Source organism: Anas acuta, chromosome 1 (assembly GCF_963932015.1).
Source record: "Anas acuta chromosome 1, bAnaAcu1.1, whole genome shotgun sequence".
NCBI lineage: Eukaryota > Metazoa > Chordata > Aves > Anseriformes > Anatidae > Anas > Anas acuta.
In genome coordinates, this window is record NC_088979.1 from 29455210 (window position 1) to 29481812 (window position 26603).

Genomic DNA, 26603 nt, shown 5'->3' on the forward strand with positions numbered 1-26603 from the left:
GGACTTGATCTTTGTGGATCACCAACTCAGATATTCTATAATTCAAAATTACAGGAACTTTATCTTTTAAATTTTTTACTGACAGCAACCAAATTGTAACAAACAGATATTTTTTCCTATTATGGTTGGACATCTGCAGATGCAGAAATGACTCACTTCACATTCTATGAATCAATGAAAACTAATGCTAATGCAATGGAATTAAAAGAAGAATTCATCAGTTTCCCATGTTTAAAATGGGCTGTTATAGGGAGACATGTGACACAGATCACTATGGCCCTGAAAAATCTGCTGATTAACATTATTGCTGTAAATGCAGGTGATGGGTTCAATTTTACTGGAGCTCAATGTATCTCCAGCTATTACATAATAAAGTGAGAAAAGTACGTGTGATCTTTAGCCCCGGTTGATGGCAGAGGGCAGTTACTAATCACAGAATCACAGAATTTCTAGGTTGGAAGAGACCTCAAGATCATCGGGTCCAACCTCTAACCTAACACTAACAGTCCCCACTAAACCATATCCCTAAGCTCTACATCTAAACATCTTTTGAAGACTTCCAGGGATGGTGACTCCACCACCTCCCTGGGCAGCCCGTTCCAGTGCCTAACAACCCTTTCAGTAAAGAAGTTCTTCCTAACATCTAACCTAAAACTCCCCTGGCGCAACTTTAGCCCATTCCCCCTCGTCCTGTCACCAGGCACGTGGGAGAACAGGCCAACCCTCACCTCACTACAGCCTCCTTTAAGGTATCTGTAGAGAGCAATAAGGTCGCCCCTGAGCCTCCTCTTCTCCAGGCTGAACAAGCCCAGCTCCTTCAGCCGCTCCTCATAGGACTTGTTCTCCAGGCCCCTCACCAGCTTCGTTGTCCTTCTCTGGACCCGCTCAAGCACCTCGATGTCCTTCTTGTAGCGAGGGGCCCAAAACTGAACACAGTACTCGAGGTGCGGCCTCACCAGAGCCGAGTACAGGGGGACGATCACCTCCCTAGCCCTGCTGGTCACAGTGTTTCTGATACAAGCCAGGATGCCGTTGGCCTTCTTGGCCACCTGAGCACACTGCTGGCTCATATTCAGCCGACTGTCCACCATCACTCCCAGGTCCTTCTGAGAGTGTCTTTGTCGTGATGTGCTGTGATAACAATATTTGATTTGTTGAGAGAGACTTGTCCACAGCTCTGTCTTCTCAGCTCATCTGATGCTACTACAAGCTTTCACAAGGAGATAGAGTCAGAGGGAGAATTACAGCTTTAGAATCAGTTTGAAGAAGTTAAACTTCACCATCCTTATTCCATGATTTAACAGAAGGAAGTCCCCATGGTACACGACAGTGAGAAGAGTGATATAACTCAGCCCCGTCTCTATCCCTTGACACAGCCACAGACTCCAGAGGGATGTGACTAGCCACACTGAAAAGCCATCTGTGATGAATATGCACCGAGTGACAGCCATTATCTTGAATTTGGAAAGACATGTCCCAAAGACAAGGCCTTTAAAAACCTGTGCCAGGGTAAATTCAAAAATGATCATTGGCTAAAGATACGGAAAGGAGCAGATGACTGGCACCACATAAAGGATCTGAGCAAGAGAAGCTGCCTAGATTCCTTACAAAGGCAAGACCAGATGGGATGGTTAGAGAGAAGGGCGGATTTTCCTTCAGAAACGAAATCATGAATCTTTTTAGAAAAAGAATACATAAAAAGTGAGGAAAAGATGGAAGTAATAATTTCCAAAGTCTGAATGGGTTCTGACCTCTGATAACCTCTTTCTGAACATAAACCTTATGAAGTTCTGTATTTTCCTCAGTTTCTTTTGTTCTTCAAGGGGTGACATGCATTTGTGACCTGGCTGGCCACAAAGATCTCATATCTCTCCTCTCTTATGAGAGAGACCCCCAAACTGCATTTAGATATGAAATTTTGGCTCAGTTCCTCTTTCGTCCACCTCTGAAAATAAAGGCCAATGTCAACATCTGTTACAACACTGATTATCTGCCTTGGTGAGACTAATTCACAATGGCTTGCATTTGTTTGCTTATGCCCATAGTCTCAAAGACCTTAAAGCTAACCCACTACTGAGTAAGTTTCTCATTGCAGAGTTTGACTCTTGTCTTTAAGGACCCATTTTCTTTAGGACACGATGGAAACAGTTAACTCTTCTTTTCCTAACAATATGAGAACTTCTGATCTGCTTATACTAAAAACAGTATGAAGTACAAAAGCATGAAACAGCTTCTCCAGCTACGCAGACATGTCATTCTGCTGCTGTCAAGCTGTATATTTGAAATTTAACTAGACATAGATCACATAGACATGTGATCACAGTCCTGCAAACTTGTCTAATTTTATGATGAGCCTTCTGACGTTTGTTTTTTATTAGGACTCCAGCCTTTTAGATTTATTTATTTATTTATTTATATACCAGTCCTGCAGTTTTGGGGTGAAGTTTATGTCTTTCAAATAATCAATATTTTGAAAACCATGTTGATGAGAAAGTTTCCAGAAAACAAAAATTAGAAGCAAAATAGGATTTTGATGACACAGAAACTGTTGAAGACTGCTTCATGAGGCAGTTTATATCTTGTTGACTTGTGCTGATCAAAAAGTTCAAGGTAAACACCACGGTACCAATCTTGGACTGTGGGCACAGTGTGATGGGAAATTAACAACTTAGCGAGCGCAGGTGAGCAGGTAGGTCCAATTCTTCACATATTTGTTATAAAATGCATATGGTTGTAAAAAAACAAGGCACAGGTGGAGCACCTGGGATCACAAGACAAGTTCCAGGGGGACAGACAGTGCAAAACACTTAGTTTGCTCCCATCATCAGACTTTAAAGGGTGTAGAGATAGGAATCAACAATTTATTAGTTTTTTTGAGGGTCTCAGAACAGCAATATACACAGAAGGGCTGAGGCAACTGAGACCTAGTGTATAGCACAGCCAGCGACAATGACATTTCCAGCACTGCCTTTATCAGCAGTAGTGCTACCCGCAGAGGGGGGCATGCTGATTTACCCAATGGTGAAGGAAGGCTTGCAGTCTAATTAACCATTCCTTTCTTTATTATGGCATGTTTAAATTCCGTATTGTGATTATTATTCAAACATGAGGCTTGGGAAGGCAAATGTGGAAAAGTGCTCTTGGAAAAGCTCGTGCATGGTGCCCTCAGCACTGCCTGTTTTGTTCTGCAAACGCTCTTTGTCAGAAGCTCATGCAGGTCTACAGAATCCATGCGTGGTCTCCACCCTCATACCGCATGCTAGACAGGTCTCCTGGCTATTTTCCTTGACTGTTTCATCAGTTCAGCTAGCTTTTTCTTTCAGGCTATGCTGGATGCCACATAATGGTGTGACTAATTGAAGTTGTTTCTTTCCCTCCTCCTCCTCCACATCTCTTGATTAATATTTTGTTGTATACCTTAATTAGCACATTTCTGGCTTCTGGCTGCTTGTATCTCTTAGAGCTTTCTGAAGAGACACTAGTAAAACTTTACACACTGTATTATGACAAATATTGCAGACACAAACTCCTTACTAGGTTAGTAATTATATCATGCCCACAGAATTCTATTATAAACCCAGCATGACACCACAGATGGAGAAATGGGGAATGGTCTGCTTCCTGTATGCATGGAATTAATTCTGTTAAATCCCATCATAAATGTGTTACAAAGTTAGAACATTAAAAGGAAAATATCAATTTTTAGCCTTTCTAATACAGTTTGTATTTTTCAGGGGTTTTATTTTGTTGGCTGTTTTCTGCCAACTAAATAATACTCTCAAATAGGGTTTATATACAAAGACACAGAGGAAACAAGATTTGCCATTAGTTTTCCATGGAAAACATTCATATTAGACGGAGAGACTGTAAGAAACAGTATTCTCTCAAATAAGTTTAAATTGTCTTCAACTTCTGCTTTTGGCTTTATATGCATGTACAATTATCCCCAAGCGACATAAAACATCTTGACAATGAAAGGGAAAGCTGCAAATTTTAGGCAGTTTTAAAGAGGTGTTGGAGGAAGATGGGGTCTGAAACTTGGACATCTATAGTCATATCTTTGGAGACAATAAAGATTGCTTTTATTTTATGCCTATTGATGTGAATCAGCTGAAAAGGGGTTCCTCTGAGACTCTGTGAACATGACAACATTAAAGATTGCCTATTTCAAGCTCTTTGCCTACATTTTCCTTTCCGTTGCATGGGACAAAACACCACTACTACAAATTTGTTTGATACAACCTCCTTTCTTTACATAAGCGTATTTTTTCACACCTTAGGTTGCTAGTAAAAAAACAAAAAACAGTACAAAATAAATACACGTTTTCTCGAAAATAGTATATTTCCTGTGTTTTCTGTCAGGATTTGTATACCTAACTTGTAATACTATGTAGTACTTATATATAAATATATGTAAATATATATTATATATATATATATATATTTACTATATATATATATATAAATACTATATAGTACTTTAATACTACATATTATAGTAATACTATACTACATAGTATAGTAATACTATGGGGATAAACCTGTGTAGCTAAATCCCTATGTACAAAGATGCCTCTTTCACATATCAAAACCGAGCAGGTAAATTTCATTTCCATGATATGTACAAGGCAATGATACAGAAAGACAATAAGCTAAGTCCACTGGTCATATGATCCTTGAAGGAAGACATTTATTTCACTTGATTATTTGTAATAGACTTGCAGGTTTCAAGCATTGCATCACTTGCTTGGAACAGTGGTTATGGGAACTGAGACGTTACTGGCATCAACCACAATAATATAAACCATTCACAATTATAAAAGAAGAAAGACATTGGTAAGTGAAACAAGAGTGCGTACACTCTTCCTGCTGAGTAAAGCCTGATTTTTGAGGAAAGATGCTCGGACACTGCACAATAATCATCCATCTTTCTATACAGACCATCACTTTGTGGCTTATAAAAAATAAATAAAGCAGGCGTGTAGAGCCGGATGGTTATTTCCTGTTATTAAAGCTTTAAGGGACAAATTAATCTCTGTTGAAACTCCATTGAGTTCAATGGGGTCTCTATTGACTTAGGTAAAATTACATCACAGATGCTGTGGATGTGGATTTTGGAGGATGGGGATCATTTAGGGAGTCATCTGTGTACAACCTCTGCATTTCACTTAACTCTCTTGAGCTGTCTGTATCTTTGGATATGAATTCTCCACAAAGTTCCTCGTGCCACTGATACAGCAGTTTTGCATTGCACAGTGAAGCATGGTGCTTGGGTGTTGAAAACAGCATGGTGAAAATGGAAATAAATAGCTTAGGTGCTCAATGAGCATTAAAGTGTTGCTGGGCTTGGAGCAGGTTCAAATATCTCTGTGGAACTGCATAGTGTAGATGTAGCCCAAGTCTCATAATTATCTTTTACTGTACTCTCACCTCCCTTTTTCACCTGGACATCTGTTTAATAAGAAATCATTTGCTAAGTGCTATCTATGAACACCTGAGTAAGTCCCATAACAGCAGACCAAAGGAGAAAGCAGCTTCATTTTACCACTGAAACAGGTAGTTGTGCTAGCACATCCTAACCCCAGTCAGCTGCACTGTCATGTGGACTGGGAATACTGGAAAGACTGGAAGGGAGGGAGAAGAGAGGGAGGTTTTGGAGGAGGCAGAGGTTCTCTGACTGGTTAACAGATAACGAAGGGTAAAAATCACTTCCTTTGCTAGGCTGAAGAGTCTGCCTCACTGTTAAAATAATAGTGGGATTATGTGAAAATCAAGTGCCTAAAAATTGCACATCCAGGTTTGGACAGCCTTAATCTCCAGCCATTGAGGAGGTGGGCACCTCCTGTACTTATATGTTCCATCCTAAAGCTTGTGTTTGAGGAAAACAGGATGCTCTCTGGATACAGCCTTTTATTTCCATGGTCTGTAGAAGGAACCCACCTTTTAGGCACTAGCTTCAGAGCAAGTGAGATAAATCCAAGGTCAGTCTGGGCAAGATGATGCCAGGCAGAATATTACAATTTCACACAAGCCTCTTAACCTCTTGAAACGATACAGGTTGTTCAAAACAGCCAGAAAATGGATGCAGATGCTTCCTGTATTTCATCCTCTTTACGTTTATTCTGCTGCCTGAAGTAATGATGTTTAAAAGGACATTTACAAAGTTAGCCATCTGTGTGACTTTTTTGATTATTTTAAGTAAACCTTCACACCACTTCGAAGCACTCAAATAAATCGAGCAGGTTTCCTCCAAGCATGCTTAACTCAAAAGGGTTGTTTCAGGCTCTTAGGCTTGCTCAAGACATAGTAGGAAGGGGAAGTGCTGATCTGGACCGCTACTTGTCAACATCTCAGATGTTAAATGCACAATAAATGTGTGACTTTTTCCCAGTCCCCCCATTCAGACCAAGATTCGTTAGACAGAGTGCCATGTCTCACTAATCTGGTAGCTATTTTGGTGCAGCCTCTGGGTTTCATTATTGAAACTGTGCCCTTGGGTAGGAAAAAAATTGACTGGATCATGAAAATCCATGGATAGAATATCTTTGCAGTCAAGTGATTAGAGCACGAGTGCAGAACGTGCATTTGAGAGCTTTCATGGTGAAAGAGGGGAGTTAAACTCATTTTTCCTGTCCCCTTGACGGCTCCATAACACTTCAATTCTCAAACAAATGTGGAACTTCTCCTTCAAACACACCTTAAGGAAATCTGAGTACTGACAAGGATACTAACAGACAAACTACGTTTTTTCACAGAGTCCTCTCGGTTGGAAGAGACCTCCAAGATCACCGAGTCCAACCTCTGACCTAACACTAACAAGACCTCCACTAAACCGTATCACTCAGCTCTACATCTAAACATCTTTTAAAGACTTCCAGGGATGGTGACTCAACCACTTCCCTGGGCAGCCCATTCCAATGCCTCACAACCCTTTTTGGTAAAGAAGTTCTTCCTAATATCCAACCTAAACCTCCCCTGGTGCAACTTTAGCCCATTCCCCCTTGTCCTAAAACAATTTCCAGTCCAAAATGGGTAGAGGGTTTATCCAAAGCCTTGAAAGCTATATCTTAAGCTTCATCCCTTTCCTCAACATTTTTTTATCTGTACTTCTGGGTTGTGCTGTCCTTGCTCATTTCCCGTGACATCCCCAGAACAATCAGGCTGTTTTTTTTGTTGCCCAGTTTAAGGATTCCCCCTTTTACCATACCTTGCAGTAGGGAATGTGGGCCTGGAAGCCCCAGCACCCGGGACAGGCACCTGCAGGTGACATGATGATGGCATGAATGCAGCTCTTCGCTTCTTCCCCGAAATTCATCACCCTCACTTGAACTTTTGTTGACAAATATGATCATAGCTTCTCCCAGCCCATACCAAGCAGTCAGCATTTGTGGTTCATTATACATTAATGGACCTATGCAAAGAGTTGGACACCCTTGCCTGGGATCCCCAAAATAAGCACAGTGGAATAAGAAGCCTTCAAGATAGCCCAGAAAATTTGCCAAATACAAGGACCCTGCCTCATACCCAGCCCTGACAAACAATCAATCACTTGTAGCTGCTGAAGAAATGGGGTCTTGTCACCTTTTGGACTTCTCAGCCATGAAACTGTTTCTCTGCAGGTAAATCCAGTCAAGCTTTTCTCACAGAAACCAGGAGCAGGTGCGTCATAGCTGGCAATCTGGTGGAAACAGCATTCCAGGGTATGTTAGAAATCCCTCTCTGGGTGGGAGTTTAAAAGAGGGTCTCAAATCCAACCGACATCCCTTCAGAGTATGGTAATCACCAAAGCATCGTTTTTTTTTTTTTTTTTTTTTTTTGTTTTTTTTTTTTTTTTTTTGTTTTGTTTTGTTTTGTTTTTTTTTGTTTTTGTTTTTTTTTTTTTTTTCCTCAGCTTGGCCTTTCTCAAGCTCTTCTTCTGAAGCCAGGCCATCTTTTGTCTAATCATTAAATATTCACCGAATAAAGGGCATTTTTCTGTGAGCTGGGGAACTGATGTGAAGTCTTTGGCAGTTTTACATATGCTAACCAACCAGAATTTAAACTACTTCAACACAGGTAGATGCTGAGCAGGGTTTTTGATGAACTACAGGGCTAGAAGAGGTAACATGCTCCCAGCGCAGCCTTATGCTCTATTAATCCCACTCTGCTGATGTTACAAGAAATGCTAATGAAGGATGATCTGTGCAGCTATGGCCAGCGGGCAACAAGCAAATCCCAGCACTGCAGACTGATGAGTTAGCTGTAGTTGTCAAAGTCTGGGGCTTTTTCCTCATGAAATTCAAATATCAGGGATGTTAAAGTAAATCAGATGGTGAAAGGATGCCAGAGAAAAAAGATCCCAGTGTCAGAAATTGTTCTCAGTATTTCAGAATGTTCTTAAGTGTTTTGGTTTTAAATCATGTTTATTAGACATTTTAGGATGTTAAGGTGATTTATTTGGGAACAACGAATCTGCCAGCCCATTACTTCTGAATGAGACAGTGAGGAGATTAAGGGTAAAAAGACAATGCGTTTTACTGCAGGACTTTAAGGGCTATCTGCCATCAGAGACGAGACATTTGCTGTAGAAAAGAGGTTGAATTTTGCTAAGTAAACTCCAGGAGAAGGCTTTGCACTGCCCCTGCCACTTCACTGCAATGCTCTGAGCATGGTCCATGTGCATGGACCATGAGTGCAGCTGGTGGGGCTGGGCAGGGTCGGAACAGCTCCCACAGCTGCCTCGCAGTACAAGCAACCAAGCCATGATTCTCTTGGGATGCCTCTACCTACTGGAGGAAATAAACCTCAGTGTAATGTAGTTCAACTTACATTAGTTGAAGATCTGTCCAGATAGGAGACAGAAAAATCTCACAATTAATTTTTTTTGCCATTTTTTTGCATACAAGACAAGACAGTACTGCCTTCCATCAGTAATGCTGGCCATCCCATACTATCTGGGAATGTCATTGTCAGAGCATGTGTAACAATTTGAAAGGCAATTGTTAACAGAAAGAAAAGAAGTTGATAGAAAATAATGTTCTCAATGCATTCACCCCATTGCAACCTATTTGCCTTCTCTATAGCCAGAGAGTGTTTCTCTGGTTATACTGAAGATAAAAAACATCCTGTCTGTGGCTTACTCTACTCTGGATCTACTGAGAAGTGGGTAACATTATGATTCCTCTTTCATTAAAACAAAACAAGACAAAACAAAACAAAACAAAACAGTAATTCTGAATTGGTCCTGGTAGAAATACAAATGACAGGAATGTAAATGACAGAAGGGGTTCACTCCATCTTGAATTTGCCTGGAAACAGTGCAAATTGTGGCCAGACATGGTCATGTGCAAAGGAAGATATCCTTACCTTCCTCAGCTTGCTGTCTGAGTGTAGAAAAAATGTAAGAAACACCCTCTCCTTTTACTACTTAGAAACAGCACCGGGAATCAGAAAAGATTTTGCTTATCCACTTAAAACAACTTAATGCTTTGCCGAAGCCCTCATTTTTGTTGAGCAGAAATGTTGGAGGCAAAAGCATCAGTCACTGACTGAATGTGCTGTACATAATGCTCACCGGTTGCAAATAGCGGTGAAAACTGAGAACTCAATAAGTAATTGGTATTTAAAAAACAAATAAAAATAAAAGTTCTTTATTGAGCTTGAGCAGCTGCAGTTTTGTGTGTTTTTCCAGGTTCAGTAAAATAATTAATTTTGTTGTTGTTGTTGTCTGGATGTTTTTTATGTCTTTCTAAGATATGACCTGAATGTAATGCACTTTGCCAGTGTGATCAGACTGCCAACAGTCAACGTGAATGCAGGCAATAGAAGCAAAAGATGTGGGAAACTGACGTCTACTTGGACCAAGGTTTTCAACTCAAGACATTAGGATTTTGGAAAAACATACATCTTGAGCCAAATTTCAGAATTGTAGATATACTGCTGGTTAAAATATAAAGTTGCATAACTGAAGAACTCCTGAGTCAACATTATGTTGGTCATTTAACTCAGCAAGGGGATTAATATGTTTCAGGGTGGCACAATGAGGCCATTGCAACGTAGGTATTTGCTGTATAGGGCCTTGTAGGGAGGAAGGAGGAAATATTAGAACAGGCAGAAAACAAATTGTTCTTGGCTTGCTCAGGCCATTAGCATGACTAATTCCATGGGTGACTACACTCAGGCTCCTTAAGACATGCTTGTTTTTGAAAGTATTGGAGTGTACAGATTTGAATCTCAGGCCATAAGAGGTCGATTTTTCTGCAAGCCCTCTGGAACAGTCACCACAAAATGGAGACACTGCTATTTTGGGACATCTTGACTTGCTCCATTAATATCTCCCAGAGCTGGAGAGTTGTAGACTACTTAGGGTACACAGCTTCATGCCATTCTTCTGTTAGGTCCTGTGTGATTTCTACTCTTTCTCAGGATAGTTCTGCCACCGCAGACAATGACATATGACAAATAGACTGTACCATGCTCTCAGCCTTTCTGAGATATAAGGAGTAATATAAATCGTGATGGTTTCTCTATAGTCCTGTGAAGTCAAGCTTTGGCATCATAATCAAGAGATTCAGCTTCTACGATTCAGCTTCAGCTTCTACGGCATAGTTTTTCCCTGCTTACATCTACAATACATTCCCAAAGCATTACACCAAGGAAATACATTTGTTACAGAATTATATATTAATGACTCACACACATATAGGTCATTGAAATACTGCACTTGTAGTTGCATGCAAACACTTCCATTCCAAGAACTGCCCGGGAGTCAAGAAATGGAAGCTAAATACCAAGTATTGCATTTGGCCTATGTCAATTATGTGATCTGTCAGGCCAAAATATCTTTTGAGAAAAGTTGTCTGGATGCTATTTCCAAAACAAATTGCACATGGCAATCTTTAACCATCCTCTTTCCACCACCTGGATATTGTTTTCAAAGCATTTTTCATTCAGATACACAGATTTATTTATTTATTTTTTAAAATATATTAGACATTTTAATCTAATTTTAGCTTTTCTTAGGGTGTGCCCTCACACAATGACTGACACTGTGCAACATGTATTTTCCTTTCAAATCAACATTGTCATACTCAGGTGCAGTTCAGAGACAATTAGTAATCTGTAGGTGATTTAACAATTCTCTGGTAAAGCCTACACCTACACCTATTCTGTATTCTGTTTTCTTTATCACAAAATGTTTATTCCAGCTGGACACTGTGACAAAATCCGTCATAATAAAAATGACGAAGCAATGGAAGAGGGGCTCAAGGAGGTTGGGAAAATCTGCATCTATGGACACTTTCAAGATTTTACTGGACAAGAGATCCTGAGCAATCTGATTTAACTTTGCAGTTTGCCCTACTTTGGGCCAGGAAGCAGGCTAAATGACTTTAGACACTCTTTCCAAACTACCTTAATCTGTCATTCTCTGTTATACACATTAGGTTTTCTGTGACCTCTCTCTGACTCTCTAGAAAAAAAAAAAAAAAAAAGTAAAAAAAAAGTGGGGGGATGACATACACATGAATGCATATTCTGTACTTGGACAAATGGAGTAGCTGTTGGACTCTCATTGTGGGCTCTCATGACAATTTTCTTGGTGGTCTACAGTATGACCTTTGAGTAAAACCCAACTTGAACTATATCCAGTAATGAGTTTTCAGGAATATGCAGAGTAAGAATTTCTGGCTTAGGCGTTATCTAAGATTTTAAAATATCTTAGAATTGTGTAACTACTGATGGAAGAGCATTTTAGATTTTTTTTTTCCAGATTATCTTAAAAAAAATAATAATAATGATAATAATGCCTGCATGGCAAAAGCAGATATCTTTCAGCTGGTCCCTGCAGATGTCACAACAGGTGTCTTGTACAGTAAGAATCCCATTTTTCCCTTAACAAGACAAAGACCTTTGAAAACCTAAGCGAGACACCCTTTTTGTCACTGGTTCAACTTTATACAGAGCTCTTGAATGGGAGTGCAGCTGGTGCATCTTGAATGGGAGTGGGCTCCATTCTGAGTTTGCTTCTCACCATTCGCTCACCGTGCAGGCTGTCTGGGAAGAGCTGGGGAGGTGCTGGGGATGGAGATGAGGCTCTGTCCTTGCCCTGCTTTGGTTCACAGCTTTAGGAGGCATTTCAACTTCTGATCTCCAACACCTTTCCAAAGTGACTATGCAGGGACCCCAGTTAGGTAGCCAAAGTCAGAGGAAATTAATCTTTCTTCTAATTACCTGGGCTGAAGGCCAAGCTGAGAAGGTATTTTTGCTTTTTGTCTATGCCAGCTAACTTTGTTAGTTGAAAAGAGCTATCAATTCCAAGGGCCTGCTTGACCTTCTGCTGAGTCATTGCACTACCAATACCTGTCCGTAGATGTTCACTTACAATGAACTCCCACCACACTAGAAAATATCCACATTTAGACAATAACCCAAAATTATATGTATATATCCTTTTACTTACATGAACAGTCAAACCCCAAAGCCCTTCCCCAGTTAGCTGCTTCCAGCACCAGTTGTCATCCTGCACTGGGTTCAGGGTGGTACTGGTCAGTGTTACAAAGGAACACCCTGGGCTCTCTGATGGGATTTATTTTCCGTGGATGTTTTATAGGATACTAAGCCAAAATCTTTCAAGATGGAAGTGTCCAGGGATGCTGGGGATGAATGAACAATCTTGACCCACTTTCTCTGGATGTCAGAGCCTTGCAGCACGGATGCAGTCCCACGACAGTTGAAGCATTACTGCAGATAATAGTCGGGTTGGCATGTGCTGTGTGGCAGGCAGAGATTTTCAGCCAGGGGTAAGACAATAGTCAGAACAAAGTTGAAACAGATCTTAACTGGAGAATTAATTTGGTTGCCAGACTTAGGAGTGGGATTTCCATGCTGTCAGATTGCAAGAATAGACATTTTTAAGATGTCTCTTGCCAGAAGTGTAAATATTTGCACAGCAGGTTGACAGGATTTAGGGCATCCCTTGTGCATGTGTAAATATCAAGAAAAATGTCTTACGTACTAATACACTGAGCACTTTCACATAGGTTAGAAGTCACTAGGATGTAAAATAGTATCCACTCTGTTGGTTTTGATGGCCCATAGCTGATGTTTAAGTCAGGCACTGCCCCAGGAATCCTCACACTTAAGGAGATAAAATGGTGTTATTTTGCTTTCAGCAAAGCCTGAGATTGCTTTTCCTTCAGGTCTTTCATGAGAACATGGAACAATGCATGAAAATATCAATTGTCTTTGAGCTGGGGAACAGCTTTTCATCACTGAAGGAAAATGTGCACTTTGGCTAAAATAACATTATATTGTTCACCTGAAACTCTTCACTGACAAGGCAGCAGGAGAGAGTCACCACTAGCCAAATCATAGCTCTCTCACTGCTTTGAGCCCAAACTGAACCCTCTCCTGTAAATGTAACAATTATCATATATAAAAAAAAATCACTACAGATGTCACCTGAAAATCTGTTAACAACTCACTGAGAGAACTCACCCAGAAAGGCTTTGATCTTTGGACATGCTCGTTATTGTAGACTTTTTTTTTTTTTTTTTTTTTTTTTTTTTTTTGTAATAAAAGGCAATAGGAGCTTGAATGAGGAAAGGACAGGTTGGTTGCAGTTCTACAGCATGCTTGGGAAGTCCATGGTTGTAGTCCCACTAACTGATGGGATCCGTCAAAGTCAACAGCTTACTCACAGAATCACAGCGTGGCTGAGGTTGGAAGTGATCTCTGGAGGTCATCTGCTCCAATGCTCCTGCTCAAGTAGGGACACCCTGAGCAGGTAGTCCCTGGTGGACCACATCCAATTGGGTTTTGAAGACCTCCAGAGAGGAGACTCCACAACCTCTCTGGGCAACCTGTTCCTTTACTCCGTCATGTGTACATTAAAGAAGCGTTTCCTAAATTAAGCCAGTTCTTTGGAACAACCATCGATGAGAGCTTCTTCTATGTATTCCATCCCAAAGCCTTAAGATTCAAACACGTCTTTATGAAATTTCTGGATCATAATTTTCCAAGGTGAGTGTTAAGTAGAAATATCTGGCAATATACCAAATTGATTTACAAGACAACAATAAACACTAGTCTAGACATAGCTGCAGACATTATTTTTTATTTCTCCTTTTAGACATATACATCTTCTGTTCTCTGTAGGAACTTTTTATACCTCCTACTCAATCCTTGTTATGAAAACCATACTTAAAATAACATTAGGGCTTGAATTTCCTAATGCCTCCTACTCCTCTTCGCAGCCTAGCGATAATGAAGAGGAAGTTTTGTTCTGGGCTGTTTCTCAGCTTCTGGAGCACCCACATAACACACACAAGTGAAAATGACTCAAAAAGCGATGAAAAATCTCATTACATCTGCATCTTGCTCCTAATCTCATGTCTTTATTCTTTATTCTAGTTGTAATAACCATCTCATTCCTGAGATCATTGCAGCCCCTTAAATGTCCTAAACAACAGTTATTTTGCAACATTCATGTTGTTCATTCAACTACAAGTAATTTTAAAATGGTTTTAACTTATCTCAAGATGCTGGCAGAGAAAGAGCTATCAAATTATATATTTTTTTCTAATGAGAAAAAGAACGTTAGCATCAAGCACAAGCCAAATTATGAAGACAAGGGAAACAGCCCAGTTCTCCCATTATTATGAATGACTGCTAATGGTTTTGGAGGATGAATTATACATCCACCTGATATGTACATGCATGTGCAAGGTTGATGTGGAAGAGATCACTCCTAGTCCCTAGGTTTTGTTGGAAAGCTTGTGCAAAAACTGAGTTTTGTTTCTGTTGTAAGCCTCTCCTGAAATTTTGGCATGTTTAAGTCAACTTGCATGCAAAATTATCTGTGCTTTGATGATCAGATGGTCTGCTTGACTGCAAGGACAGGAACAATAGGCATTGTCTTTGAACATAGCTCTTCTGTTTTCTCAGCCTAAAGAGTTGGATTTTGCTTAGATATCTGTCAAGGTATAGTCCCCATGTTCTCCCATTCTTCTAGCTTATCTGTTTGCCTTCTAACCATTTCACTGCCTCTTATTTGTTTTTTTATTTTCAGCTCAGTTTTTATGAAAGGTCTTACCACTTCCCCCATATATTTCATGTCAACTTGTGAGGATTTCAAACAGAAAAGATCTTTACTGACCGTGTGACTGCCTGGTGATAATTCTTGATGTAATTCTTGCGTGAAGAATCTGTGGATGCCCAGTCTCTTTAAGTCTTTAAGTGTTCAAGGCCAGGCTGGATGGGGCTTTGTGCAACCTGGTCCAGTGGAAAGCGTCCTTGCCCATGGCAGGGGGCTTGGGACTATACAATCTTTAAGGTCTCTTCCAACCCAAACCATCCTATGATTTTATGAACTTCGACGACAAAAAAAAAAAAAAAAAAAAAAAAAAAGGCAATTTCAGAGCAAACATATTAAAACTGTGAGGCTGGAGGTGGTTGAGGTATTTGGGGAAGGTGGTTTATGTGTGTTGCTCTCTTCACAACAGATAGCTTCAAAGCTACTCCACACTTGGGTGGTGCAGCATCACAGATGCTGTGATTTTACAGCTCTCTTCCAAAATCTGTCAAACCTGAGATGTGTTGAATAAAATTCTAGCTCTGCCCATTGTTTTTCTAGCTCCGTTGTTTTTCTTTCTGATGGAAATCTGGGGATGTATTGACAGAATCTTATTGAAAAACATAATTCAGAAAATTTGAATGTACTCCTTGAACAGGTGATGCAAAGACCCTTGTTCACATCTAGAGAATGCCTCAAAGCAGAATTGTAACATATAGACTCTGTGTTGTCCTCCTCAGATTCATGTATCTCTCCAAAGACCCTACAGGGAACCCAGGAATGCTGCATTCCTAAGGCAGGTTCCCAAACTTTGTGACATACTGCCAAGGACAGCTTCTTCTTCATATTTTATGTGAGGTCAGACCCTTGACAGTAGTACACAAGTAAGCAAACTGTGTCTAAAGAGCAAATAATTAGAGTATAATTATATTTAAATTAGAAATAGAGAAAAGTCAAGGATGCTTTCCATAATTTAAAAGCTGGGGAAATCTCAGATGTAGTAAGCAGATGGAGCTAGATAAGACATTTTCAGCTCTTCAGTGGTTTCATAGTAAAACAATTGCCCTTAGAGTGGTGCATTGGTAATATCTGGGTCCATCAGTGAGATTATCTTTGATCCTGAGTGTGAACACAGTCTAAAGGTGATGGTGAGAACATCAAAGTGGTCGCAGGCTCAAAACAAGGCAGTAGATTTATGACCTGGGGAATTCTGAACTTCCAACAAAGGGCTCCAGTTAAAAATCTGTGTCTAGGTGTGTGACCAGTGCAAAGATTAAATCTAGCTGGCTTGGAAACATGCATGATATTATAGTCATATGCATCTGCAAAGACCAGGGTAGCATTAGCATAGGCTCACCCAAGAGAATATAGTGTAGGGTGCAGCTTATACCCACAAAGCCATCAGCTAATAAATCCCAGAGAGCCTGAAAGAGTCAAGTCGTACAAAGCTGGTGGGAGCTGACTGACCTTTGACTTGTCACACAAGATAACATTTTTTTTTCCCAATTTTTTTTTTTCTTCTTAGGCTGTCTTACTGTCCCATGGGAAACTGGGAAAAACCTGCTGCCTTTTCAGTTTTGTCTTTCGTGTGCAAAAATAACAGTGATTACTGATTTGCAGCAAGTCTGGGTTTTGTTTATTTCTTTCTTGGCTTTCATAATGCTTTATGTGAAGAGGTTTATGTTCCAAAATTAATAATGGCACTAGGGAGGGGAAATTCCACCTGGGCATCAACATCCAAAAAGAACCATACAAAACAGACTGGGAATAAAAGGCTGTTCAGAGAACTGCAAGAAGACTGAACCAACTTTGTAGATAGTATAAATGAGTCTGAAGTTGCTGGAGGTAACGGAGGTGCACACATTTCCACTGAGGGTCTACTGCTTTTTGTTGACTGTTTTGGACAGTGACAGATATTTAATTTTGTTAGACTAGAGGATTATGTAGTCTCTAGTGCCACAAGTCTAGAAACTTTTGCCAAAACTCTTTAGCTGACTTGCCAAAAATGATCTACCTCCCTCAAAATAAATAAATAAATAAATAAATAAATAAATAAATAAATGGAGCTTTTTTCTTTGCTTTTGGAATCAACTAATCTACACTGAAGGGTAGGCATTGCCAAAAATGCAGTGTTCGATTCTCACAATAGAAGACATCAGAAGCACGGCAGAAGGAGAAGTGGATCCATGGAGGCCATCTTTTCCAGAAAGAGGTGTAGAGTCTGTCATGGAGTCTGCCAAGAGCAAAGCAAACACTGCATGCAGCATTTTACTGAACTCTTCTAAATAAAATTGAAAGCAGAGTAATGTTTGACAAAATGTCAAAGAGGAAATGTACCAGAACCGTAATATGTGATACTTGGGTCTTTCTTCCAGAGCTGCAATTTCCAAGACCATTTCCTTACAGAATTCATTGGAAATACGGGACAGAAAAACAACTTTTGTCATGCAAAGTAGAACTTTAAACTCTAAGAAACCCTTTAAACCTAGAGATGCTGAAGATGTTTGAAGCCTTTATTGAATACACAGGCTGTAATAACAGCAAATGCCTACATGGCTACCTTTTTGAAAAGAGAAAATAAAACAAACAAACCAACAAAAAAAGAAAACAAACCTGGGGATCTGTTTACTTTGAAAACTTTTAAAACAGACCCCAATCTTAACGTGCATCCTGATATGTCACATGTCAGCAAAAGTGAGACCAAAATTTTCTTTAAAAAAGGAAATAAAGGATTAAAATCAACAATACCCCAAGGGATTTTAGTGGATCCTGAGTATAGATAGTGTCCCTGAAAATGCATATTGTACAGCTAAACATGACACAAAATGTTTATCTCTTTCTGAAGTGCTCTGTATATCTTACTTGTACTAGCACTCAGATCCCAGTGGAACAGGCAGCCATTAGCAGTAGGTAAGGCAAAAAGCTTCATGAGGAGTCAGCCAGAGTGTACAAAGGAAGTAGCACTCAGCTACAACTTTTTCCAAAACAATTACGTCTTCTTGTCTGCTTACAGAGGAAGGATGCTGTGAAGACAGGACTCATTTTCAGCCAGGTCCTCAGAAGCAGAGCAGTGGGAAGCATTACTGTTTATGCTGTCCTTAGAAGTGTTGCTAAAGTCAATGCATCCAACAGGCAGTCTGGTTCAGAGTTGACATTTCATATTATTCGTTAATTGGACAAGCTGCCTTTACTAAATTACAAGCTCTTTTCATTAAGATGTCTCCTTCCTGTCATCCAGACAAGTGCTGCTTCTGATTTCTTAATCTTTTCCTTTTCAGTATGATTTTCTTTTAAATTCCTGTTCCAACACAGACACCCTAAATCTCATGGAGCCAAAATCAATTTTGCTGTAACATGTGTAGAGCAGCAAAAAATTTCCCAGTGGGACATTTTTCTTTTGTAAATACAGATCTGACAGACCCACCATGTCCTACGCAAAGATACTTTACAATATTTTTGCCTGTAGGCTGCCCTCCAGGCTGTCTCCTACCTCCTCTCCTGCCTCCTTGCCCCAGACTATTGTGTGAGCTGCCAGGAGGTGGGAGCAGCTGGTTTACCTGCAAGCAGGCTCCTGAGTTTCCCCTTGATATTCCCATTTAGAAATGTGGGCTCCTAGGGCTTCACAGATGACTTGAGGTTTCAATCTTGTGCTATATTGGGGCCAGATCCGTCTTGTGGGGTTCCTGTCAGCCCACAAGAAAAAAAACACATTTTCCTGGAAATTTTCTACAGCTTGTCCAAAAACCTCCATATTCTAAGTTTTAGAGGCTGCTTTTACTTTCCAGTTCACCACCTGTTGGGGGCTGGTTAAAAACCCACAGCTTCATATAGGTGGTATCAGGCCTTTAAACTGAGAAAGGGACCAGATCAACATAACCTACTGTCCAGTTGCACTAATTAGAAAATATAACCATTTTTTGCTACTGTTTTCTAAACTTCAAAATATCTGGAAATGAGAGATTCTTGTTTGGAAGAAAGGATCTCCATAAATGAGTGGATCTAATAAGGGATTTTGCTAGTTGTAGTAATATAAGGACTTGGATTAATTTATGTCTTTCATTAACAATGCACCTGCATTTATACTTGTGTAAATCATCTCTTACATAAATGTTAAGCTTGCAAAAAGTATCAGAACCTGGAGACAGCAAATTCTATTCACAGACATGTGGAACCATTGTATTTAGTGCCTTATACTGTCAGCTGCCTTTATAGGTCCATTGTCTCCAAATATACAGTAATACATTTCCTCAGTGTTCAAGATATACTCCATCTGGGATGGAAAGCTGTGCATACAAAATCATTTAGGCACATCAGTGACAATAATTACAGTTAATATTACTGTGCTGAGGATCTAAATTCTCAGCTGTTGTAGATCAGCACAACTCTAGTAATGAAAAATTGGGGGAATCGTGCTTTTTTATCCAGAAAGCATCAGGCTGTATTTGAAATGATGACAAACTCTCACACACATTAGCCATTCCCCTGTGGTATATACCTCAAATTACTATTGTCTTGATGCAGTAATTATTTCTGATCTATACCATTGCTCATCCTTCTGTGGAGTTTATCCACAAGTATGGTACTACAATGTAAGAAAACTAATTTTATTCAGAACCTTCTCTACATTTGCTGTTCTACCGTGTGCATCATGAAATATCATCTGTGTATGGCATGTACTGGAAAATGGAAGCCATCATCATGACATTTACAAAGCCTATAACAATATTTATTTGTAAGACTGACACTGGCTAATGGAATGGGGTTGGCTGAAACTCCAGAAACCAGTCCAAACACGTCCCTAAGGAATTCAATTGAAAACACATTAGAGATTAGTTTGCCTCCATATTTTAAAATGTGGGGACAATTTTTCCAATAGCTTTTCCAACTCAGTTTGGATCTTGGGATGATTTTATTGTATGAAGAATATTGGCCAAATCTCCAACAGTAACCCTTTCTCGCAAGTACTGTGTTGGTGCTACAAAGCAATGTTCAAGAATATATTTACTGAAGGCAGTAGGCCAACTTCAATCAGAAATATGGGTCTGCATGCAAGCAAGGGCAAAAGAGGTCTTTGGATTATCATCTACAGAACAGACAGGATATGTGACAAAACTACTTGAACCTGTGTTTCTCAGCCTCTGGGTATGCAAGTGAGTACAAATATAGTTGAGAAGACAGCTCAGATTTCCAAGGAAATTAATCTACTTTAGAGTAACTGAATTAGTTGCATAACCATGATATGTGCAAAGGGACAGTAGGAATCACATCTTGGATCAGTCTTGGATCCATCTTGGAAAAGACTTCTGAACATTCTCTCTTTGGGAAAAGCATTTGTGACAGGACACAAAAACAGGAAAGTCAATCAGCAACTACATGCTTGCAGGGAAAATAATAATGATTGTATTCAGATATCCAATGCTTACTATATTTTTGAGGAAAGGTGAAAACTGGTGTACAGAGATAATGCTGCTGCTGAGGCCACATTACTTCAAGGTACTAGAAGAAAAATCCAGTCTGCCTAGCTGAGTACAGAACTGCTATCTAAATTTTATTGAACAAATCCTTCTCAGTCTAGGAATTTCACCTCATCAGGACAGGATCTCCCTCAGGATATTTCCAGAGGCACCTCTCTCTCTGCATTGCCTGCTTATGGAATACAGCCACAATTTTCAGCATACTACTTTATTAGCCACCATAAGTTACAGGCATTGGAGCCCACCATCTGTCCACTTTGGTAAAGGTGCAGATGTTTCTTATATTTAGACCTGATTCAAAGCTCTACACTGAAATATGGAGATAAAAGAAAAGAGAGATCATCTCAGGTTCTGCGTTTGACCGTCCTTTTTCCCTGGTCCTGCATTACTGGTCACCAACATGAGCTACCCGTTAAATGTTTCCTTACCACTGCATGAGGAAAATTAGGTTTTAGGAATGCATTTCCCACTAGTCAACATGCAGAATAGAGTGCTATGGAAGGATGGTGGACTTGAGAGTCACCTGGAGATGGGTCCTGAAGGGATGCAGGAACTATTTAACCATACTGCTACTTATGTCTGGGACTAGTACCCAAGTTCCCTTTCTAGGGAAATCAGGCTATAGGAAGGTAGGGCTGGTTGACATCCAGATCTCACTCCGCTATACACCTAGGAAATGAATGGCATTTGCACTGAGACATGAGATTGCAAAAGAGCTCTCAGTGTCAAGAATACAGACTAGCTCAGTCCTGTGCTGGTAATAGAGACAGGGAGGACTAGCTTCAGAGGTTTTATTTATAGACAAGGACATAAAGTCAGCATAGGTTGCCTTTATACTCCATGAAAAGGTAGATTCACCTTGAGAAAGTGAGTCTTCCGACATATTTCTTCTGCACCCTTCTGGCACCCAATTACATGATAGCTTTATCAGTCAGTGACCAGAAAGGTTGGCTTACTGGAAAGCTGAAAGGAGATCTTTGAAGAGCTTTGGTTTCAACCCAAGGCTGTTGCAGAGGTTTGCCAGATACTGTGGGTCTCCAGACCCTTCTGAGTGTAAGCAACAACTTGGAGTCCTTTGTTATCTGTTGCTGCGAACAAGTTTCTCCTCTTTTACACAGTCTGGCTCCTCCAAACCAAGATCAATCTATAAAAGGGGAAATTGTGAAAGAGTAACGTCTCCAACTCCAACTTTCCTGAGATTTAAAGAAGACTGGTGATAAGGTTCCATTGGCAAATTATATTACTGCATTAGACTGTTTTTTGAATAGGATGCAATTATATTAACACTAAGTATTTTAAAAGTAATCTACAAGGGAAAACAAAAATAGTAAAAATGACCATCTGTGAAATGGAGTTTTGTTACTAGCACACTCAACATCAATAAGGAGGCATACAATCACTTAGTAGGCACAGTAAAGAGCATTTAAGAATCCACAGATTAGTTTCACATTTAGTAGGATCAGTAAAATACCTTGGGCTGCATTCAGCTTCCTCTGTGCTGCAATTCATAGAAAGTACTCAACAGTGGGGAGATTTTCCAGTGCATCAGGTTTAAAATTCCTATTTCTTCTGCCTGCACAGACAAAGAAGTGGGAAAACTGGGCAGTATAATTCAACAGCAGTAACAATAATGACACTCATTTTCAATATTATAGTTAACAGTAGTAGGAAGGATAGCATTCAAAATTAAATGTTTAAAGCATACTCATCTGTAGAGGTTTGTAATGAAAAGCAGTGCTGTAGTAGTGTGAAATGATGTTGCTTTTTTTTCCCAGAGCTCTACAGTAAAGCATATGGTGAAATCCTACCTGGTTCTGAGCAACATTGCTTTGCCTTATTTTGATATTATGGTCCTGTGCTGAAAAGCATTCTGTAAGAAAACCAACAAATCAAACCAAACAACAAAAAATATATATTTTTTAAAAAGGATATTAAATTATACTGCAGTCTTTCCCTGATGTCCCCCTTTGTCTATTGTGCTTTGTCTATTTGTGCTTTGTCTATTCTATTTCCATGATCCATTATTTGATAGTTTAGAAGTGTAAATTTGTCCCTTGCAATAAAAAGGGAAGTAGAGGTTTGTTACTAGTAAAAGCTACCTCTATAAAAGTCATTCAGCATTAGAACTTGAAGATTTTCCTTGGTGCTTGGTAAAGAAGCGGGCTGCCTGGTGGCATCCACAATCCTAAATTAGGGGTCTCGTCTACCTGTACAGTGCACAGGAGCAACACATAGAAAAACACTCAGATGGCAAGAAACAGTATAGGGGGAATGCTGCTATTGCTTCTTAGGATCAGAGGTGCTAATGCTCATGTTGTAAGGACGTGTTTGTCTCTGTGATTTTTAACCTCAAATTCATAATTTCATTAACTGCAAGGGTAAGTTTCTAAATACCAGTATTTAGTACACCGAACTTTCCAACTAAAAACCCCAAACCAACTGTCTCACACAGTGGTTCTAGCACCAAAGTTAAAGAAGACTGTTCCCTTTCCTCCTTCTCTTCAGCCTTGAAACAATAGATAGTCATTCTGATCCCACACTGGAGAGCCAGCCAGCATCTGCCAGGTACAGCCTCATATTTGAAATAGGTTCAGATATTTTCACTGGGAGGGGAGAAATGAACCTGCATGACCTAGGAAAGAAGGTTGACGAGGAGACTATTAGACACGATAGTTACAAGTGTGAAAGAGAAAGCCTTGCCTCCTCTAGCGCAAAGGTCCGCACAAGAACATTTTGAAGGCACCAACTGATTTAAGTCCTGAAGGTGGAAAACATGTAGGAATATGTGTATGTCCTCACTGGGGCTTAATCATACAGCAATTTAGCACTAATTTGGTGGGAAGCATTCAGGTCATGCCCAAGGACAGATGTCTAAGTGCCATGGGACCTTTACAAATGACTGAGAAAGTCTGGACAATAGCTAGGGGAATAGGAATGTTAGTAGTCTAATTAGCAATCAGATTAGGCAAATTCCTTGTTCCTAAGTACTTTTGTGAATTTGCTGTCCTAAATATAATGACAGTTGGCATTTGTCAATTTTAATGCTTTATATTTTTATGTATTTGTATACATACAAAATGTGCCAAAGACATATGTAAATATAAACATTTATATATATAACTCTTGGCACCCTGAAAGTTTCATCCTCCCATTTCAAATCTATCCTCAAGTCTCTCTACTTATGGGTACCACAGATCTAGTAACTGTGACCCATGAAACCTTACCTCCTTTTCTACATCTTTGTTTGCTATATCTAAGGCCCGTACATCTCTGAAGGAGATACAAACAGATGTTATTTTGTTCCCAAAGCATTGGAGGCTATTATGGAGAGATACTGTGCATATTTCTCTTATTGCTACTTTCAAGCTGTTCTTTTTGCTTGATTTTTCTTGCCTTAATCTTCCCTATGAAACAGCTTAAAATTAGAAATCCACTTTTTTTCTCCTTATATATAGAAAATCTTATAAATTCCACTACTGCATGATGGATCCTTCTTTAAAAACTACATATATTTTAGCACAGTGTTAAAAAAAAAAAAAAGATACAACAATTTACTTAGTTGAAGCACTTAATGTAGAGAACACAGTGTTGATTGCACCAAACTCTAAGATCTTCTTACCAGAAACATATTTCTCCTCAACAGTCTCTGTAGGCACTGGAATGAGGTAGGTATCTTCCAAAAGTGATTCATATCCTTCTAAAATCTGAATTACTCTTGGAGATTTTTGCATTTCATCACAGGAAGCATCAAAGTCTGGGATCTTGTATCCTCAGTTAGGTGTCTTCCATTAGAGGAGAGGAATTTAGATCTCAGATACCTATGCTGCTAGTTGTTCCAACCGGGCTCTTCAGTCAACGTGGTATCTCACTGAAACAGATGACCAGAGGTTTGAAGGCAGACCTAGAGCTTTTCCCCATTTTTCTGGTAAAGTTATGCTATTATATACCTAACAATAAATGAGAATTAATGAATAACTGCAGAAACACAGCAGTTTTTGTCCCTGTTGGACAGCTAGCCAAATTTTGTTTCCATTGGTATTAATTGCAATAAGTCCTTTGTCTTCACAGGAATTGCTCTTGATTCAATTTGATATAACTATAAAATAATGTGTCTATTCTCTGAGGTATCTTCAGATTCAGTTTTTGTCAGGAGTTGCCATTACCATTTTAATACAATCTTCTACATGATACGCTGCGATCAATTGGATAAAAGACTGCATCCTTGCAGAAGCAGAGAAAAACATTGCATAATTATTTTTTACACAGATCTGAAAATGACTGGTTATTCTTATTTTGGGGATTTGAGAGGATAAAAAAAGAAAAGTATTCAAAATTCAGCAAGTAAATCAAATAGAAACTGACAGGTATAATTATTTCATATACTTGGAAAGGAATTCAAAATCTCCAAAGTGAAGAGTTCTATAAACAGAACAGATGTTTTAAAAAGAAAAAAATTGAAGAAATTTGCTTCTTAACATAGTAGCAGCTGGTGTCCTGCAATTACCCTCTGCATATTGGATTATATGAGTGTTACAGCCTGCTTACAGATAGTCTTATGGTTGTGCAATTTGCATTTAATATTCTAGCATATTTTTATACACCAAAAGGAAGGTGTGAGATCAGACTGCAGAACTAAGTGTTTGTGCTGCTGTGTGCAAGAACATAAGCATCAGAAAAAAACATTCCTCAGCCATCTAATGGACATCCAGACTATTCGAGGATGCAGGGCTAGGATCCAGAAAGGCTGGTTGCAATTCCTTCAGCTTCCAGTACATTGTTGGGCCACTTTGCCTGAAACAGAGACAGCTCCTGAGGGTGGTTTGACCTACCTCTATTTTTCAGTTAAAAATAGTTAATGGTAGCTATTTGCCAGTTTCTGTTTTCACAGATGAGAATCAATCTGCCTTGACTAAGCTGCTGACAACACAAATGTTTTTCAAGCCAGGGTCCTCATTTCCTCTCTGTAAAACAAAAACGCAGCTTCTTTAATGAAATGTGCTTTGCATTTTTTCCAGTGTTACAGAGGACATATTTTACAATATCGCAGGCATATTTTTACATATCACTGTGTGGGAGCTATGCTGCAAAATTTAGGCACTTAAATTGCCTCTAAAATGCAGCTACCCAGTCAAGTACATTTCAAGCAGCAGCCAATGCTGTTTACATAGACAAAAGACAGAAGTAGCAGTTTTGTGGACCCCAAGAAGTGTGTCTACTATGAATACATAAATTCTTCTTCTCAAGGCCTTCAAGGTCACCCATCATGTAGCCAGTTGAAAAAAAAAAAAAAAAAAAAAAAAAAAAGAAAAGTCATTTACTTAAAGGAAAAAAAAAAAAAACTTGCCTAAATTTTTGGTACTTCTAAATCAGAAGGACTAAATGGCACTCCCAGCTCAGGTGAGCTCAGCTGCAGGGAAGCTGTTGCAGGCAGCTTGTACTGGAGTCTCTTCTTATTAAAAGTTATCCCAGTTGAGTTGTTGGAATTGTTAAGCTCAGCAGGACTCTGAGAATGGTTTGAGGCTCCTGAGGTACAGCAATCCCATATATATATGAAATGAATATATATTCATTTCAGTTTCATTCTTCAACAGGGCTAGTTAAAAAGGAGTACAGGAAGGCTTTTGATAACTTGGAAATAATCAGTTTAGCACTTGCAACACAGAGGCCAACAAAGAGTGTGGCAACAGCCTGGAAGGCCTAAAATCTGCCCTACAACATACAGCTATCAGCATTGCATGTGGTGGTCCTTTTTCTTTCTAAACTGAATGGAAGATAATGGTTAGACTGTCTTCTAACGTGCTCATGTGAATGTTGTGAACAATGGTTTCTAAATGCTCCATTAACATTTTTTTTTTCTAGGACCTAAAAGAAGAACCATCCAGACTTCAGGAGTATTTCTTGGAAAAAAAAATAAATAAAGGAATCCTACAGCTTTATGCAAATTTATGTTTATATTGTCAGGTATTTCATGCACAGAAAGGGAAAAACTCTATTTTAAGGCAAACTCCTGTTTTCAGTCATTTCAACACAGACACAAAAAAGAAAAGCACTCAGGTTACCTAAACTCCAAGGTGTTC